The sequence below is a fragment of the Lutra lutra genome, chromosome 12, assembly GCF_902655055.1.
Source record: "Lutra lutra chromosome 12, mLutLut1.2, whole genome shotgun sequence".
In the NCBI taxonomy this organism is placed as follows: domain Eukaryota; kingdom Metazoa; phylum Chordata; class Mammalia; order Carnivora; family Mustelidae; genus Lutra; species Lutra lutra.
This window is the reverse complement of record NC_062289.1, coordinates 41,168,666-41,186,832: the sequence shown is the minus strand read 5'-3', so window position 1 is coordinate 41,186,832 and position 18,167 is coordinate 41,168,666.

The following is an 18,167-nucleotide window of genomic DNA, read 5'->3' as shown; positions in this document are numbered from 1 at the left end:
GTCAATCTTCTATGATCTAAATTTTTTACTCTCTACTTAGCAATTGTTGCTTTTTTCCTCCCATTTTATACTTCATAGTTATATTTTGCCGTGTATGCAACAGGAATTTCACAACTGTGTGAAATGTGAGTACGACCTGCATACTCCAAAAATCCAAACTTGGTCTTAACCTTCCTCCTTGGACAGACTCAGAAAACCTAACCTGTCTCTTGTATGTAACACAATCACATTTTCTAAATGGTTTTTTTGTACCTGAAATAATGATTTGTTTTAAGTTTTACATTTGTTCCTTGGAAGATTATGTTTGTATGGGCATCATCATAAAATATTTAAATAAAAAGATGACCTTGAGAGTGACCCTTTTCCATCATCTTTTTATTGCTCCGTCATAGTTTACAAGGACTATAGTTCTGCATCACAGGAGACAGCTCCCCGAAAGAAGGCGTTTGTTTGACTTCGGTATTTGAATTAGAACTGCTTACAACCTTGGAAAAGCATCATTTCCAGAAGGCCTGCTGAAATTTTAATTTCAGATGTATTTTAATATAAATATGTCCCATAGTAAAAAAAAAAAAAATTCTCTGTTGTTTAGCTGAAATTCAGATTTAGCTAGGCACTCTGTATTTCTCTGCCAACTCTGGCAACCTTGTTCCTAAGGGACTGGAGTTCCCTCTCTGCCCCCAAAGTAACATTGGAGGAAGCTGTTGAGTTCAGCTAAAGCAAGCTCACACATCTAACTCAAAGAGATGAAATCATTCAATCAGTGTTAAGAAGCTGCTTTAGTTACTTACTATAGTTTACAAGAGAAAAGATCAACGTTTCTGCCTATACTATAATGCAACATTAATAATAAATATTTCACAACACTGGCACAGCAAGACTTCCTAAAGCACAAAGACCATGCAGTATTTCTGTGACCTCAGAGCTCCTACCCCAAATGGTACATGGGAGCAATATTTGGTTGATCCCTACAGACCATATTCCAACCACCACCGCATCAAAATGTTTACAGTAAGATGTTGCTTATCAAGTAACACCTGGAAATGAGGTGCTTCCAAAGACAGTGTTAAGGTAATTAAATCTTACCTCTTTAACATACCAAAATTTCTTGGCTTGGCTATTTTAGTGGAGTTCAAGTCCTCTTTATCATCATTGATTTTTTTTTTTTGGCCTATTTTGTTTCTATTAACTGCTGAGAGAGGGATATTAAAATCTCTGGCTGATTGTGGCTCAGACTACTCCTCGTTTAATTTTTTCTAGTTGTGCTACCTCTATCTTGAAACGTGTTAGACCTGTGCTAATGGGTACAAATATATTTAGCATTATTGTGTCTCTTCAAGGAATTGACCCTTTTATCATTATAGAATATCTCTCTTTCTCTCTGATTATATTTTTTGTCTTGAAATCCGCTTTACCTAACATTAATATTGCCACACTGGTTTTATTATGCTTAGTGTTCGCATAGTTTATATCTTGGATCTTTTTACTCTCAACTTTATAATGTATTTCTTATACATATAGAGGTGGGTCTTGTTTCTTACCCATTTTAACACTTCCTGGCTTAGAATGCGGGGGGGGGGGGGGGGGGTTAGTCTACTTGCATCAATTATTCATATTGATGAGCTTAAGCCTGCCATCTTGGTATTTGTTTCCTCTTTGTCCCATCTGTTTGTTTTTCATTTATCTGCTCCTCTCCTGCCTTCCTTTGTGTGTTGAATGTTCTAGGATGCCACCGTAGCTCCTCTATTGACCTTTCAACTGGTTGCTCTTGTGTAAATTAAATTAAATCCACAGTAAAAAAAAATCCAATTAAAAAATTATCTCCTGCCAACCCGAAAAAATTCTCTGCATGAGTAGAAGAGAAAGAAAACAGTTTTATTACTGAACAAGCATTATGCCAGAATGGGATGTGCATCACAGGCCACCCATTAAGAAATTGCAAAGACAGAAATCTCACTTTTGTATATAGCCCCACAGACACAGCCCATTACATGTGTGTTCACAACATAATGAGATCGTATCCTCAAGAAACACTTGCCAGCACCATTGGTCATACACAGTGTGTCTTAAATTCACCTGGGAATTGAGGTAGCCATTGTGTTGCTGACTGACTTTATTCAAAGAAATAATAAGACTTCTACTATCTCTGTGATAGGTAGCAAGTTACAATCTGGAGCCAGACGCCATGGAGAAGGGGAGATCGAGGTTCTCTCTTCCTTGACGTTCTCATCTTTGATGTTCAAAGAGATGACTCCCAGGTCTTAGAGAAAGACATTGCTGCTTGGAAATCTTAAAAAAGCTCATTTAGTTTTAAAAAGATTTCTATAGTATCTGAAAAGGGCAGAGAAAGAATTAGCAATGATTAAGTTTTCTAAAGTAAATGCTCTGAGGAAGAGGAAAGGGGAGAGCAAGTCTCTCCCTTTTTGTACCAAGAAAAATTTAATTTGTTTCTTAGATTTGTTCTTACCCTCACACTTTAGGGCTATGCTCCCTGTGGCAAGTGGTTCCAATTGGATGGCACAAATTTAGACCCTTTCTACTGCTGTGGAAATGTTTTTGGGGTGGTATAGCTCTAGAAATTATAGTGTGTATCTTTATCATAGTCTACCTTCAACTCTCCTACTACTTCACAGACAATGCCCATGAGCCTGGAACTTTCACTTTGTGGATCTTGCTATGTCACTAGATCTTCAAATGCTGCCTCCTGTCCCCCACATCTTCCTCCATAACCATGTATTATCAGCACGAATATTCTGAAACCTGTATCAAGTCCATTAGTGAATGGAAATGGGCTCTCATTATTCCACAGCTTCCAGAACTTCCACCAATCCATTAGCCCAGTAGAGACAATGAGATGAAGCAGGTATGCCTCTGTTAAAAATCCAGATATGCACCTGGCTGGACATTTTCCATTTGCCTCTTTATGTCCACTCTCTAGTCTTCTTTTTCACGTTGCTCTGAGACCTGGAACTTGTTCTTTCCAGAGGCTTCGATGGGCATCCTTGCCCTCTGCCTCCGAGGTGGGTATGGTCAGTGGGAAGCCTTGGCTGGAGAATGTCCAGAAAGAGAAATACAAGATTAGGGCATGTCTTCCCCTCTCTCCCTCTGCTGGCACCAGTCAAGCATCTCTCTCTTTACAGAAACTCCTTTTCTGAGTTCCCAGACCCACTCCCTCTCCTTTCTCCTCGAGGCTTGTTGGTGGTAATGGCTCCCTCCTCCACTGTGTCAGACTCAGGACCCTGGCCTTTGCCTTGAAGTTTTCCCCACCTGCCTCACCATGTGTATATGATCCACTAAACTCCCCTAACATTCATCTGCTTCCCCCTGGGACAGTCAGTGACACAGTACAAATCTTGTTGCGTTAGTCTGCTTGGGCTGCCATAACCAAGTCTCACAGACTGAGGGGCTTAAATTACATTTATTTTCTTACAATTCTGGAGGCTAGGAGTCGAAGATCAAGGTGTCAGCAGGGTCTGTTTCTTCCAAGGCCTCATTCATTGGCTTGTCAATGGCAGTCTTCTCCCTGTGTTTTCACATGGTCTTCCTTCTGTCCATATCTATGTCCATACTTCCTCTTCTTATAAGGACACCAGTCATATTGAATTAGGACCCATCCTGATGACTTCTTCTTAACTTCATTACCTCTGAAAGACCTTATCTCCAAATATAGTCACATCCTGAGGTATTGGCAGTTAGGATTTTAACATATGAATTTTGAGGGAACCCAACTCTGCCGGTAAGACCTGGTGAACAACCAGCCTTCACTTGAAAAGCTGTACTATTTTTTCCCACAAAATTCATGAATTTCTTCATCCCACTATTCGGTTAATTATTAGTAAAATTTGCTTGTTGCAGTAATAAAGTTGAAACCTGGGTTGAAAGCAGCCTAAATGAGGAGCCTGCAGAATATCTATGAAGCCTACAGAGAAATTTCAATGGTAATCAAAGCAAAAACACATCCGGTTGTCCCAAGCCATGGACCTAAGTACTGTTGACAGCAGCTAACATTCCCAGCTCAGTGGCCCTGGCCACATGCTTTGCATTGCTTTTCAGTTTCCTCAGACACTGGCAATATGTGCACCACCAATGACTCCAATAAGCTAGGGGAAGCATAATTATCCTTTCCCTTGGAACTCATTCTAAGGATTTTTTTTTTCTTACTCAATTCTGAGGCTTCTATACATAGCACAGTGACCTTTCCTTGTTTTCTTTTATATTTTTAAGTCAGTAAATTATTCTTTCTCAGTCTTCCCACCTAATTTTTAAAAAATGTGGCTACAAAGACCTTAAGATAAAATGTATTGATCTGCTTCTTCATTATGACTTCTGTTGTCATGTCCATGAGGTAATTCATTTCAAAACACTTCAGTATCAGGTATGCGATAAACATGTATTCAAATTAATTCTAGTGTTTTCCCACTTAACAAGAGTGGTGTTTGAGGAATCTTAATCAGAAATTGAAATTCCAGGGGTGGTTACTTAGCCCTTCAAATATCATTATTAAAATCTACCATCAGAGGGTTTGCTAATTAACATAAGGGATAGAAATGATTTTTCATTGGTGAAATGACTAGACGTGTCCTGAGCTACAAAATCTGGTTATATGACTGTGCTCATGCTTGTCTGCTCATAAATATTTATACGTTTTGTGGAATTGGTTTAATATTTGTTTGCTTTACAATAAATCACTAGGATAGCCCCCATCTATCCCTAACTGGCCGAAAATATCAATATTTTAAATTTTTTTAATTGTCTTTTGCTTAATGGTCAGATGGCTTAGGAAAATTAGCAATGAGGCTATTTAATTATTTTTCTTGGAAAATGTACTGCCTGGGCTCAACCCCTTCTTTATTTTGTTCCAATTTTTCTTTCTAAAGTGATATTTTATCAAAATATTTTGTTGAATTACATGTACTTTGTTGGAGAAAAGCAAAATACAGATGAAAGAAGAAAAAGCAAATGATTTTCTCTATTTCTTTGTTTCATGTATCTTATTCTTGCTTCAAATCCCCTTGCCCCTAGCAACCGAGATCACTGAAGGCAGGAATGGGCCGTTTGGATCTTTGTCTCCTCATGATACACCCAAACAGGACAACTGTGAATTTTGAAAATCAAGCCAAGTTTTCAAAATGGATTTCCTAAGCCTGTGTATGATGGATGATGTCAGCATCCCATCTGTCAATACTTCATTTAATTTGCAACCTCTAATTGGTGCATCCCAAAACAAACCCAAGTTTTGTTTTCATTATGAAGTAATAATCAGTGGACTCTGAGAAAAGATTTGAGGGGTTTTGGTGTGAAGAGAACTATGAGATTTTAATGCATAGTGGAAACTATTTGCAGTGGCTCAAAGACTCTTGTTTCTTTCAGAGTTTCTACGTGCTGATTGCTTGGACTGTTTTATTGTTCTACCCTTTTACCCAGGGCCCATGTTAGGATGGAACCCACACATCCGCCTCCTCTCATCTGCAGCTTCTTCTAGTAGAAAGTTTGGTCATACAACCCTCTTGAGGTGAACCCTGCTAGAGATTTGTCACTCCCTACCCCTCCAAGAACCACTGGTGCTGTGGCCCCAGTTTTCCAGGGCTCTCTCTCAAAGGACAAAAACCTGGTTGAGGAGGGGAAAACAGCCCTTGGGGGGAAACTACGAAAGAAGTGAAAAAGTGCGCAAAATACAAACTTCCTGAACGCTTCTAAATATATTCCCGCTAGAAAAAGTGTGTAACTATGTGTACCATTCATCTAGTAATAATTCACAGGTGTCTCCACCTGGAGGTCCTCCGGACTACAGAAACAGAGGGAATAACAGAAGCACAATTACCTAAGCCTGGGCACATCCGAGAGCCATTGTTTCACTCGCTGTCAGAGTCAATGGGTGTTATATGTCTCCTGGCCACTAGATGGCACAATGCACGCAGCGAAAGAAGCAAAGTCAATCAGCGTCAACGCTTAAAAGAAAAAATTAAGCAAATTAATAAGTTGATAAGCAGTGCAAACCCACAAAGGCCAATAGCTGACATTGCGAACCATGCTCCTCCCAGATAAAATGTGGTATGTTTCAGGATTGCCTGGGAAACTAGGCCCAGACTTATAGAAGCCTAATAGTACCCATATGGTTCCTTTGGTGGTGAAATACACAATGTCTAGCTGAAGGTCATTCATGAGCCTTTGGCTCTGTTAGAAAGGCTGCCCTTTAGGCATGCCTGGGTGACCAAGTCAGTGGAGTGTCTGACTCTTGGTTTCAGCGAAGGTCACGATCTCAGCGTCCTGAGATGGAGCCCCTTGACAACAGATGACTGACCCACTGTGCTCTCAGCAGGGAGTCTGCTGGAGATTCTCTCTCCCTCTGCCCCTCCATGCTTGCTCACCCATGTGCTTGCATTCTCTCTCTCTCTTTCTCTCTCTCTCTCTCAAATAAATAAATAAATCTTAGGTGGGGGGGAAGGCTGCATTCTGGGAGAAATGATACTGGCTGATGCATTTACAAATAATACACTCAGCCTGGTGTGGGTTAATTTTAAGAATAAATGTTGAGATTCAATTAAAAAATGCTTGTTGAATTCTCACTATGTGCTGAGAACTGTTCAGTGACTTTAAGTTCATCCAAAGATGAGTAAGACCCAGCCTTTGCCCTCCAAGGGCCCCCACAGCAGTGGAGGTGGTAGTTACAAACCCCTTCTTCTGAACATCAAGACAACCTGCAGTAAACAAGCCATCAGAGATAGAAAGAAAATTCCAAGACTGCTTGCAGAGATTAATGGCTCTGTGAGTCTGGGGTGGGACTATCTAAGAGGCTTTCTTAGAGAGACGGACTTTTCATGAAAAAGTGAAGATACGTAAACAGGGATCAGCTGGATCAGAGGCTCACCTCCAACCAGTGAGAGTGGCTAGTGTCTGGAGAATGACATTGAGTGGGCCCAGCAGCAGTCTGCTGAAAAGGCAGGTCCAGACCACAGGCTAAAGTTGTAGGACTATATTACACAGTAGAAAGCCAGAGAAATTTTTGGAGCAAGATGATGGTATGATCAAAGAGCCCTTGGGCTATAGAGGAAGATGGACTGCAGATGGGAGATATCAAAGGAGGAGGGTGGGGAAATTGATAATTCCAACCCATGTGAATGTTATTATTCACTTCTTTTTTTTTTCTGACTTTCATTGAATTTTCTAAGTATTCTTAGTACCTTTTTCCTTGCATGTTTCCTTTTAAAGATTTATTTATTTATTTGAGAGAGAGAGAGAGGGAGGAAGGGGAGGGCAGAGGGAGGGGAAGAGAATCTCAAGCACACTGCCCTCTGAGCACAGAGCTGTAGGGGCGTCTGGATCCCATGACCCTGAGATCATGACCAGATCCAAAACCCAGAGTCCAGTGCTCAACCTAATGAGCCACCCAGGTACCCCATAACTTTTAAATGTTATATCAACAAGGTCACAGAACCAACAGAGAAGTAGGGTACAGTTATGGAAAAAAAAAAAGTTGTGCTAAACAAAATAGAATACAGCATTTGACAAGAGTTTTTTTTTTCTCTGATTTTTATTTTATTTATATTAAAAGTCTTGCAATGTTAAGCAATCAAAGTGACATTGGCCATTTACTTAATGAATCCCTTAACACTTAAAAAGTAAAAGTATTTGAAATTAGAGTATTCAAAAAAACGGTTGACATATGGTTTCTCCCATGACAATTTGATTTCACTTTGGTCTCCCTTATGAAATTGTAAGGTTTCTCAGCCAAAAATTGGGTCTGTACTTATTCTTGTATCCTCAGTATATAATATAAAATATATGATGCTATGACAGATGCTCAATCATTATCATTTGTTGTCGAGTTGCCTTGAAATTAAACTAAGTACTATTGAAATTAATTGAATGGTATATTTTGCTTTGCTAGGCATTCTTCCTGAAATACTGTTAGGAAACTTTTCACACTCACAGCAAGTTTGAAAGAATTTTGATGAAAACCCACAGTCCATCACTTAGATTTCAGTGTTAAACATTTTACTATTCTTGCTTTATCACATCACCTACCCATTTTTCTATCCATCCATCAATCCATCTTTTTCATGAATTTCAAATTACGTACTAGCTATAATTACACATCACTCTAAATATGTCATGTCCATATCTTTAACTAGAGCTCAAGATTTGTTTACACTTTTTCCTCCTAGAAAAAACTGCACACGATGAAAGGCACCAATTTTAAGTGCCCATTTGCTAAGTTTTGACAAATGCACACACCTTTGTCACCCAAACCCCTTTCAAGATATAGTCGTTACTATCACACCAGAAAATACTAATGCCTCTTTTTGTTCAGTCTCAGTCCTGACCCCCAGAAGCAACCAATTTTTTATTATATTAGTATTATTTTGTTTTGCCTCTTCTAGAATTTCACGTAAATAGAGTCATCGAGTGTGTGCCCTTTGGGATAAGTCTCCTTTCACTCAACGTAATGTTTTTGAGATTCACCTGTGTTGTGTCAGTGATACATTCCTTTTCATTGGCATTAGTGTTCTATAGAATAATGATCTCAAAGTTGCTTATCCTTTTTCATCTTGCTGGACATCTAAGCTGTTGTACAACTCTGTTATCAAGAATAAAGCTATATGAACATTCTTATTCAAGTCTTTGTGGCCATGTGTTTCCATTCCCCTTGGGCACATAACTAGGATTGTAATTCTTTCATCATAGGGTAAATACTTAGATATTTTCCGGAGCTCCTTTTTTTTTTTTTTTTTACTTTGTTTTATATTTATTTATTTATGTACGTATTTTAAATAATTGTTTTTAAAAAATTTATAAACATATGTTTTATTAGCCCTAGGGGTACAGGTCTGTGAATCGCCAGGTTTACACACTTCACAGCACTCACTATAGCACATACCCTCCCCAATGTCCATAACACCACCACCTCTCCCTACCCCCCTCCCCTGGGCAACCCTCAGTTTGTTTTGTGACAGTAAAAGTCTCTTATGGTTTGTCTCCCTCCAGATCCCATCTTGTTTCATTTATTCTTTTCCTACCCCCCAACCCCCCATGTTGCATCTCTACTTCCTCATATCAGGGAAATCATACGATAGTTGTCTTTCTCTGATTGACTTATTTCGCTTAGCATAATACCCTCTAGTTCCAACCACGTTGTCTCAAATGGCAAGATTTCATTTCTTTTGATGGCTGCATAGTATTCCATTGTATATATATACCACATCTCCTTTATCCATTCATCTGTTGATGGACATCTAGGTTCTTTCCATAGTTTGGCTATTGTGGACATTGCTGCCATAAACATTAGGGTGCCCATGCCCCTTCGGATCACTATGTTTGTATCTTTAGGGTAAGTACCCAGTAGTGCAATTGCTGGGTCGTAGGCTAGCTCTATTTTCAACTTTTTGAGGAACCTCCATGCTGTTTTTCAGAGTGGTTGCACCAGCTTGCATTCCCACCAACAGTATAGGAGGGTTCCCTTTTCTCCACATCCTCACCAGCATCTGTCATTTCCTGAGTTGTTAATTTTAGCCATTCTGACTGGTGTGAGGTGATATCTCATTGTGGTTTTGATTTGTATTTCCCTGATGCTGAGTGATGTGGATCACTTTTTCATGTGTCTGTTGGCCATCTGGATGTCATCTTTGCAGAAATGTCTGTTCATGCAGGAGCTCCTTTTTACCAAATCCCCTCACTTGATATTCTAAGAGAAATCCCTGAGTAAGAGCATGCATACAGGTCCATTGAATACTATATGCCCCACTCAAACTTGCAGAACATCAGTGAGGCCCTTCCACTCCAAACAATGCACATCTGCTGTAGACTGGGTGTGTCTCCTCAAAATTCACATGTTGAAAGCTAACCTTCAATGTGATAATGTTGGGAGGGGGGCCTTCGGGGGGTGATTAGGTTAGGTGGGTGAAGCAGTGGCCCAAATGGACAAAGACAACACACACACACACTGATGAGAGAGAGGGATGCTGGGCCCAAGAATAGTCATCTATAGGGTGCGTAGAAGCCCGAGGGTTAGACAAGTTCGAAGATCTGCCCACAACAGAATGATTGTGAATACCTGGTCCAGTTCATTCCTTTCTCTGAGAATTGAAAGGTAAACACTAGAAAGGGGCCTTTAGTTAGAGGTGAATGCAGAAGAGAAAAGACATAAAAACAAAGCATTCTTCAGATTTCTTTGAGAGCCACTAAATCAGAGATAGATGGGGATTCTTGCTTTTCCAAGGGATGAGCTTGTCCATGCAGGAGCTTCCTTTGCAAATGAAGAGAAATAAAATTCCTTTGCAAATGAAGAGAAATAAAATTCCCACACAACATGGACCATTCTCAGGAAAGGTAGTGTTATCTACTGTGTTGTTACTAGTACAGGATTTAGTCTTAAAAATTAGGAAGATGGTTTAGCGATCTATCTACCCAGTTCACAGTCAAAAGTAAGGAGGAAACAAAAATGAAGATAAATAATGATTAAAAAGAATATTCTCTCTCTCTCTTTCTCCAATATTTGGCTATAAGTAAAAATCAGAAAGTTAAAATTAGTGTTCTTTCTGAACATAGAGGCAAAAAAACTCTCCAGATCTTTCTCCCTACTCTCACATGGGCCTGGTAATGGGAGATGAAGAACATTTACTACCAGATGCATCCAATGATCATTCTAACAACCCGCCAAAAGGTCATCAGATTCTGCAGATCAGCTTCTAGATTTTACTTTAAAAGATAACCTTACAATTATGACACGATGGATGTATAAGGATGTTCATCACAGTGTTGTTTATCGGGTAAAAACTATAAACAGTAGGTTACTGGCAGAGTTAATCAAAAATCAATTCTATGTAATTTTTTTAAAAAAGATTCAAATAACTAAATAAATAAAGGGCAATTCTGTGCCGTGCCACATGTGGATTAAGGAGGCACTTAAAAGTGACAGCACAAAGATGCTCCTAAATTACTTTCAGTAATTCCAAGGAATTTGGAACAGGTCTTGACCACTACACAGCCCTTCCTAACCACATGTATCAGCTACAGGAGGTTCAATGGCCCACTTTTGAGACAAGTCACGGAGGTGGGGCTCATAGGGGTGCAGCTCCCGGGCACACACAGCAAGGTAAAGCTTTCGGATAGGCAAGGCCTTTCATTCAGTGGTTCTCGCTCCAGCCAAAATTGCAACTCTAAGAGCAGAAAATAAATGTGCATTTCACTTTGGAATACTACTACTCTGGAGCCACACAGAGACACAGATATATGATAACATTGGTGATAAGAATAGTTCATGTTACGTACTGGCACTTTCAATCTGCAGGCATGAGGCTAACTGAACATTTCTCCTACTGTTGTCTGATTTTCTCCTCACAGCAATCTTAGAGAAACACCCTATTATTTTCTCCCATTTTATGGAGGAGTAAGCTGAGGTGAGAACAGGGATATAATAGGTCCCGCTGGGTGATCTCGTGCCTTCTCCATCATCAGAAGTGTAGCCAAAGAAATGGTAACAAGCAGGAGAAAAACCAAGAGTGAGGGGTGCTCAGGAAGGCAGAAAACCATTTATTGCTTCTTCTGGTCTTTGAGTCTGTTGAGACAGAGCGGGGCTCTTAAGCCAAAGACTTAGAAGAGGGTTTTTTTTCCCCTCAAATACCCTAAACTATTTTTCATCACTGCAAACAAAAGCCCAGGGCAGAAATTTCCATTCACCTATGATCTATGATCGCTAATCTTCTTTAGCTATCACTTAGCAACGGGCAACAAATGGAGGTTGGCAAAGCGGAGCTGATTAGCATTCTTCTTTAGTCAAAAGATCAGAGTTTTTACAAGGTACAGCCAAATGCCCTCAGGCTTACAGGGGTTTTAGGGGTCAGACAAAGTTGTTGTTGCTTTGGTTTGGTATTTTCCTTCAGCGCAAAACAAGTTTTCTTTGTTTGGTTTCTAAAACTCATGTAGGTCTTTGAAAGAGACTGGACTCTGGACTGTTGGCGGGGCGGGGGGGGGGGGTCCCTACCTTGCTCAGTCTCTGAACCCCTGCAGACATCCACACCAGCCCATGATCATGAAGATCAGCTGTGAAATGCTCTGAAGACTACAAAAATATTGGCCAGGCTAGCTCTCACCAGTGGAGAAAACAGCAATGGTTTGCAGCAAGTGAGAAAAACCACTAAAAAAGGAGCACTCTCAAAGAGAGATGAATCAAGCTTAGAAGGTCAGCTAGTTCTACCCTCCCCTTCAGAGGCACCTACTAACCAAGAAAGGAGGGCGGCCACTATCGTTCTTTGTTACTAGCTCCCATTCGCAGCTTCTGTATCAGAAAGTTCTTCCTTGGGCGCCTAGGTGGCTCAGTGGGTTAAAGCCTCTGCCTTCGGCTCAGGTCATGATCCCGGGGTCCTGGGATCGAGCCCAGCATCAGGCTCTCTGCTCAGCGGGGAGCCTGCTTCCCTTCCTCCCTCTCTGCCTGCCTCTCTGCCTACTTGTGATCTCTGTCAAATAAATTTAAAAAAAAAAAAAGAAAGTTCTTCCTTGAGTCTCACTAGAATACCTCATGCTACCGTCCAAGCTAATCTCTTCTTATACTCTTCATAACAGAAGCATCTACCCTTCTTTGGATTTTTCTTAATCTTTCATTAACTTGACATGCATCAGGAATTCATGTTGACCTTTCTTTTTTCCAGGTTCAACTTTTAAATCACTCACTAGGATGGTATTTACTGAGCCTGACACTAGACAGACCGAGTCCTGGGCGTGCAAAGATCTTTATGACACATTCCTTGCTTGCAGGGAACTTACAGTCTCATGGGGTGAAGCAGATATTTAAAGAAACGATGGCAGCACAGTGTGACGTGTGAGGTTCAGGACTTCTCTATTTTTAAAACTTGGTGTTTTGAAGATTATCCATTCAAAACTACAGTAATTTTTCCATTTCAAAGTGTTAACTATATTTTTTCATTAAGTGGCAGGGGGTAAGGGTAGCAATAGGAGAATGGACTCACCATCTAATGACAAAATGAGGTAAAACACAAGAACACCAAACTTGTATCTTGTATCCTTTGTACCTACATGGAATGGAAGCAAATAATATATTTCCTCAATTCAAGGTACTATAAATTATAAGATGCACCATTGTTTTGATAAAAGAACAAAAAGGCCAAAATGTAAGGTATATTATATTTTATATTTATATAGATATATTATAAATCCTCTGGATTCTAGAACCCTACAGGAAGTTCAGGCATCTTGAGGAATTACAGTGATGTGTTTTTAACTATTTCACTTTCTAGCAACTGAGAGCTAATGACGAGTAAGAAATGTGCCTAGTGCAGATTTACTGCACCAAGCACCGGCTGTATGCTGAGTATTTCACAAGCGTCCTGCAGAAGGGCTATCACTGTCCCCATTTAGCACCTGAGGAAAGCAAGGCTTGAAGAAACAATCGACCTTTGACCCTAGATATCCAGGTTTAAACTCCAGGAGGCTGGCTAACAAAATCCACGATTATTTTATTCTCCTAGGCCTCCTTCTGCTTTTCCCCAAACCCTAGGGCTTCCATGCTGCTCTCCTTGAACCCTTGCCAAAGCACACTCAACAAGATCAGATTGCACGAAGGAAGGTGACTTTCCTGGTACTTCATTTCTGGCCTGTCATGCTCCTGATCCCGGGGAACACCCCTGAGCCTGGCAGCTCCTGGAACCACTCCACCTCAGAAAACTTGACCTCCATGCTCTGCTTTCCCAGGGCACATCTCCGTCCCCATGACATCTTCCCTTCAACCTTCTGGAGACTTCTAGGAACCTTTTCCTTCCTGCTTGTGGATTCCCCCTTTCCATGTATAAACCTCCAGATTGGTTCTGGCATGGCATCCTGCTTTCCACACAGCCTTGTGACAGAATTCAGGAATGCAGGAGGCCCCAGTGGAGGCATGTGGAGATGCTGGGAGGCCCAGCGAGCTGATGGAGATGCGGAGTCAGGAGATGAGGCGAGAGCAGGTGACCACCTGGTCAGTGAAGGCAAATGTCAGGGGCCTTGGACTTCAGCAGCAGGTCCCCGCACACTGGCCCAAAGGACCACGTGGAAGTTGCCACATGTCAGGGGAGAACCGAGCAGGGCATCCGGCTATCACCTTGCCACACCACAGCAGAGCTTAGTGAGCCAGGAGCACGTGGCCCCACCAGGAGGATGGGTGCCTTTCCCCTCACAGCCAGGAACATGGCCCCTAGAAAGAAGAGGAGGGAGGGAATTGCCAAACAGTGTGAATTAACCCAGAAATGATGACTTTGAACAGTAAGAGAGAATTTCCTTACTTTGGCAAGTGTAAATCGTATCCTACCGCATCTTATCATTGGTAGAAATAGGGGTTTTAAACGTGGGTTAGAGAAAATAACTGAAGGCTAGCTTTACGTATGTTTGAGGGGCCGTATCTCTCAGTCAGGTTGGAAAGGAGAGTTGCTGTGAGTACCGTGGGATGAGATTTAGTGTGGGGTTAGACCTGACACAATGGTGGGAGGAGTCTGGGAAGGAAAAATCTGGAAGGGGAAGTGAGAGAATCAGAAAACTCGCAGTCTAGTCCTCCTCCTGAAGCACTAGCCATGCGAACCAGTCAGAGCTGGCTGGGAAACAGGAAAGCCGGGTGCTGTTCCATCACTGAGGCCAGTAACAATGGGGTGGCTTTTTGGTGGCAGGGGAGGGGAGGGAACAGGGTGTTAGCCACTGCAGATCCACAACCATGTAGCTGGTGGAGGACTGTCCCTTACCTAGGGCAACAATCCAAAAGAAGAGCTGGACAGGGGCACCTGGGTGCCTTAGTGTGTTAAGTGGCCACTCTTGATTTCAGCTTAGGTCATGATCTCAGGGTCCTGAGATCAAGTCCAGTGTCAGACTCTGGGCTCAGCAGGGATTCTGCTTGAGATTCTCTCTCTCTCTCTTTTGCTTCCCTCTGCCCACCATCCCCCATCATGCTTTCTCTCCCAGGAAGGAAGGAAAGAAGGAAGGAAGGAGGGAAGGGCAGGGCAGAGCTGGACAGTGGAAGAGCAGCAAGGTGAGTCTGGAACCTGCCAGGCACCACCCATCTTGCTACCACCAGTTCAGCCTGCAAAGAGCTTCAGAGAAAAATGGTTCCTCCTTCCCTCTGCCTCTCAAACCTCACGCCGGTGTCTGTGTTAGCCACCTCTAAATCCGAACCACAGAGGGATCGGGGATGCTGGAACACAGTTCTTCAAGTAACTAAGCCAGATATAGAACAATCCAGCCCCTTGCATATAAACTGTGATCCTGCTACAGGATTATTATTAGACACGTGCCCACAAAGCAGTGCCAAATAAAGTCAGCTAAATTCAGAGAAAGCCATGGGAAAAGTCGACTCTGAGAGTGGGACCAGATCTTAAAATTCATTTCATAGCTTGTATATTTGTCATATGCTAGCTTGTGTGTGACAGATTCTTTGATGAGCGACACGGTTTATGACCTACACATTCCATTCCTGATACCAGCATTTCCCCCAAACCTTCCTTCTTCCTCAGCACAAGAGTTCTCGATCACAACCTGCCATCTCCAGTTACGTCCGTCACCAACAGCGACAGGATATGGGCAATGACAGGCTAGGAAACACCAGCTTCCTGTTTGTCTCACATTTAGGGTTTTCAGGAGTAGTTGTGGGTCATCCGTGACTGTTCTTTCCACCGGGACCAAGAACAATCCAAAATGGGGGCTGAGATGTGAAACAGCAAAGAGGTTGAAGTTTATATTTTCTGAACAAGACCTTAAAGACCCCAGGGTATGAAAACATGAAAAATACCAGACCCTGGCTTTATAGTTCCCTCCCTTAAGAGCCAGGACCTGGGTTTGTGGCCCAGTCCTGGCTAACAGGCTCACATGGGAAAAGGTTAAGCAAAGACTTTTCTCCCTGAGAAGCAGAGATGCCCTTGGACCTCAGGCAGCTCCTGTAGAAAGACACGATGGGGACAGCTGTTTTGGCTGTCGTGAAAGCCTAAGGGGAAAGCCAAGAGAATCACAGAGAAGCTGGACTCATAGCTGTGACACCCACTGAGCACCTGTTACACAAGCCACTCTTGCCTCGGTTCTGTATTACACGCAGACTTACTCTCAAGCTCGGTACAGTGCTCATATTCCAGTTTTGCAAGGAATTCACGGACTCTTCACAGCTCCCTAACTGAGCCAGCCTACCCAGCGGCCACACACAGGAGCCCGGATGGTCTGCTCAGGACCTCCCTGATTTCCTCAGAACCCCCTCTCGCTCTCCCTGTCTGCCCGCTCCTGGCTGGCTGCTTGACCTTGACGGAGAGTTGGCTTGGGCTAGCCACCGAGCCTTTTATTTTACATGGATCACCAAGACTTGGATGTACTGACACCACTTTGACCTTTGTTCTCCTTCAGAATGACTTCCGTTTCCGGTTCCGCTCAGCCTACCGCTAAATAAGCTCATGTTCCAGTCCTGATGCCACCAGGCTGGGCCCATCCCATACAGTCAAAACCTGGCCCACTCACACTTCCTCTGGGCAGAAAAAAAGGATAAAATGGGTACACATGGGGTTTTGTCCAGATTATATATAGTAAAGTCTCATGGGAAATTTTCTTACTTACATATACTTTCCCCTATGTGATTCCTTAGAGTTGAACATATATACACCATAAAAGGGGAAACTTTGAAAATCAGATGTAGTACTAAGAAGAAATCAATGCCCAGAGAAGTAATAATACCAAACTCTTCAGAGTCCTACACATTCTTCTATCAATTCTAGTTACATATGTGTTTGTGTGGAGGTCTTTTGCAATAATTATTACAGCAATACTCAGTATAGCAATACTTACTGTGGGCCGCACCCCACGCACTTACACACAGACACACACACGCACACACCGTAGCCTCACGTTCTTCGTTTGCTCCCCGTTGTACTCTGGAGAGCCACAGCTGTTGAGAAACCATTCTTTCCCGGGCCAACTTTAGGAGGAGCAATGGGATTAAAAATTACTAAGAATCTTGCCCATGCCCAAAGCACCCTGAATGGCCAGCAGTGTGTCAAAATCTTCCATGTGAGATTTTTCTGTAGGCTAAGACTCCACAGTTGCTGACTGTTTCTGAGTCTAAGTTCCCCTAAATCTAATCAAGCCTGAGAGTCCAAGAGGATGTTGTGAACTTCAACCCTGAGAGGTTCCCAAGCCCCGGAGTTCTGCCAGTTCTATGATACAGGTTGTTCCTCTTTCAATGAAGGAGCATGAACTAGGAGAAATGAGGAATCTTTGTGTGTGACGAGGGAAGCAAACCAGATTGAAATAAATAAATGTAATTGGAGAAGTTGGGATTATTCTTAAAGCTAGGCCTGTCATTCCAGTTGCCAAATCGAAGACCATTTCTATTACAGAAAAATCTGCAACAACTCGGAAGCAACCAAGGTGTCCTTCAGTAGGTGAATGGATAAATACATCCAGGCAATGGGATATCATTTAGCCATAAAGGGAAATGAGCAATCAAGTCACAAAAAAGACCCGGAGGAACTTTAAATGCCTATTGCTAAGGGAAAGAAGGCAATCCAAAAAGGCTAATATAGTATCATTCTAACTGTATGCCATTCTAGAAAAGACAAAACTATGGAGAGAGTAAGAGATCACTGTTGCTATGGATTAGGGGGAGAGATGGATGAATAGGAGGAACGCAGAGGATTTCAGGGCAGTGAATTCATTCTGTGTGACACTACAATGACGAATACATGTCATTACACCTCTGTCAAAACCACAGAATGTACAACACGAAGAACAAGCCCTAATGTAAACTGTGGGTTTTAGTTAATAATAACATATCCGGGGGCGCCTGGGTGGCTCAGTGGGTTAAGCCGCTGCCTTCAGCTCAGGTCATGATCCCAGGTCCTGGATTCGAGCCCCACATCGGGCTTTCTGCTCAGCAGGGAGCCTGCTTCCTCCTCTCTCTCTGCCTGCCTCTCTGCCTACTTGTGATTTCTCTCTGTCAAATAAATAAATAAAATCTTTAAAAAAAAATAACATATCCGTGTTGGCTCATGAATTATAATAAATGTACCCACTCATGAGTTGTGGGGTGGGGCAATTGAAGGGGTGCATGGAAATTCTCTATACTCTCCACTCATTTTTCTATCAACCTGAAACTGCTCTAAAAAAAAAATAGAGTCTATTCTTTTTTTTTTTTTGACAGAGATCACAAGTAGGAAGGC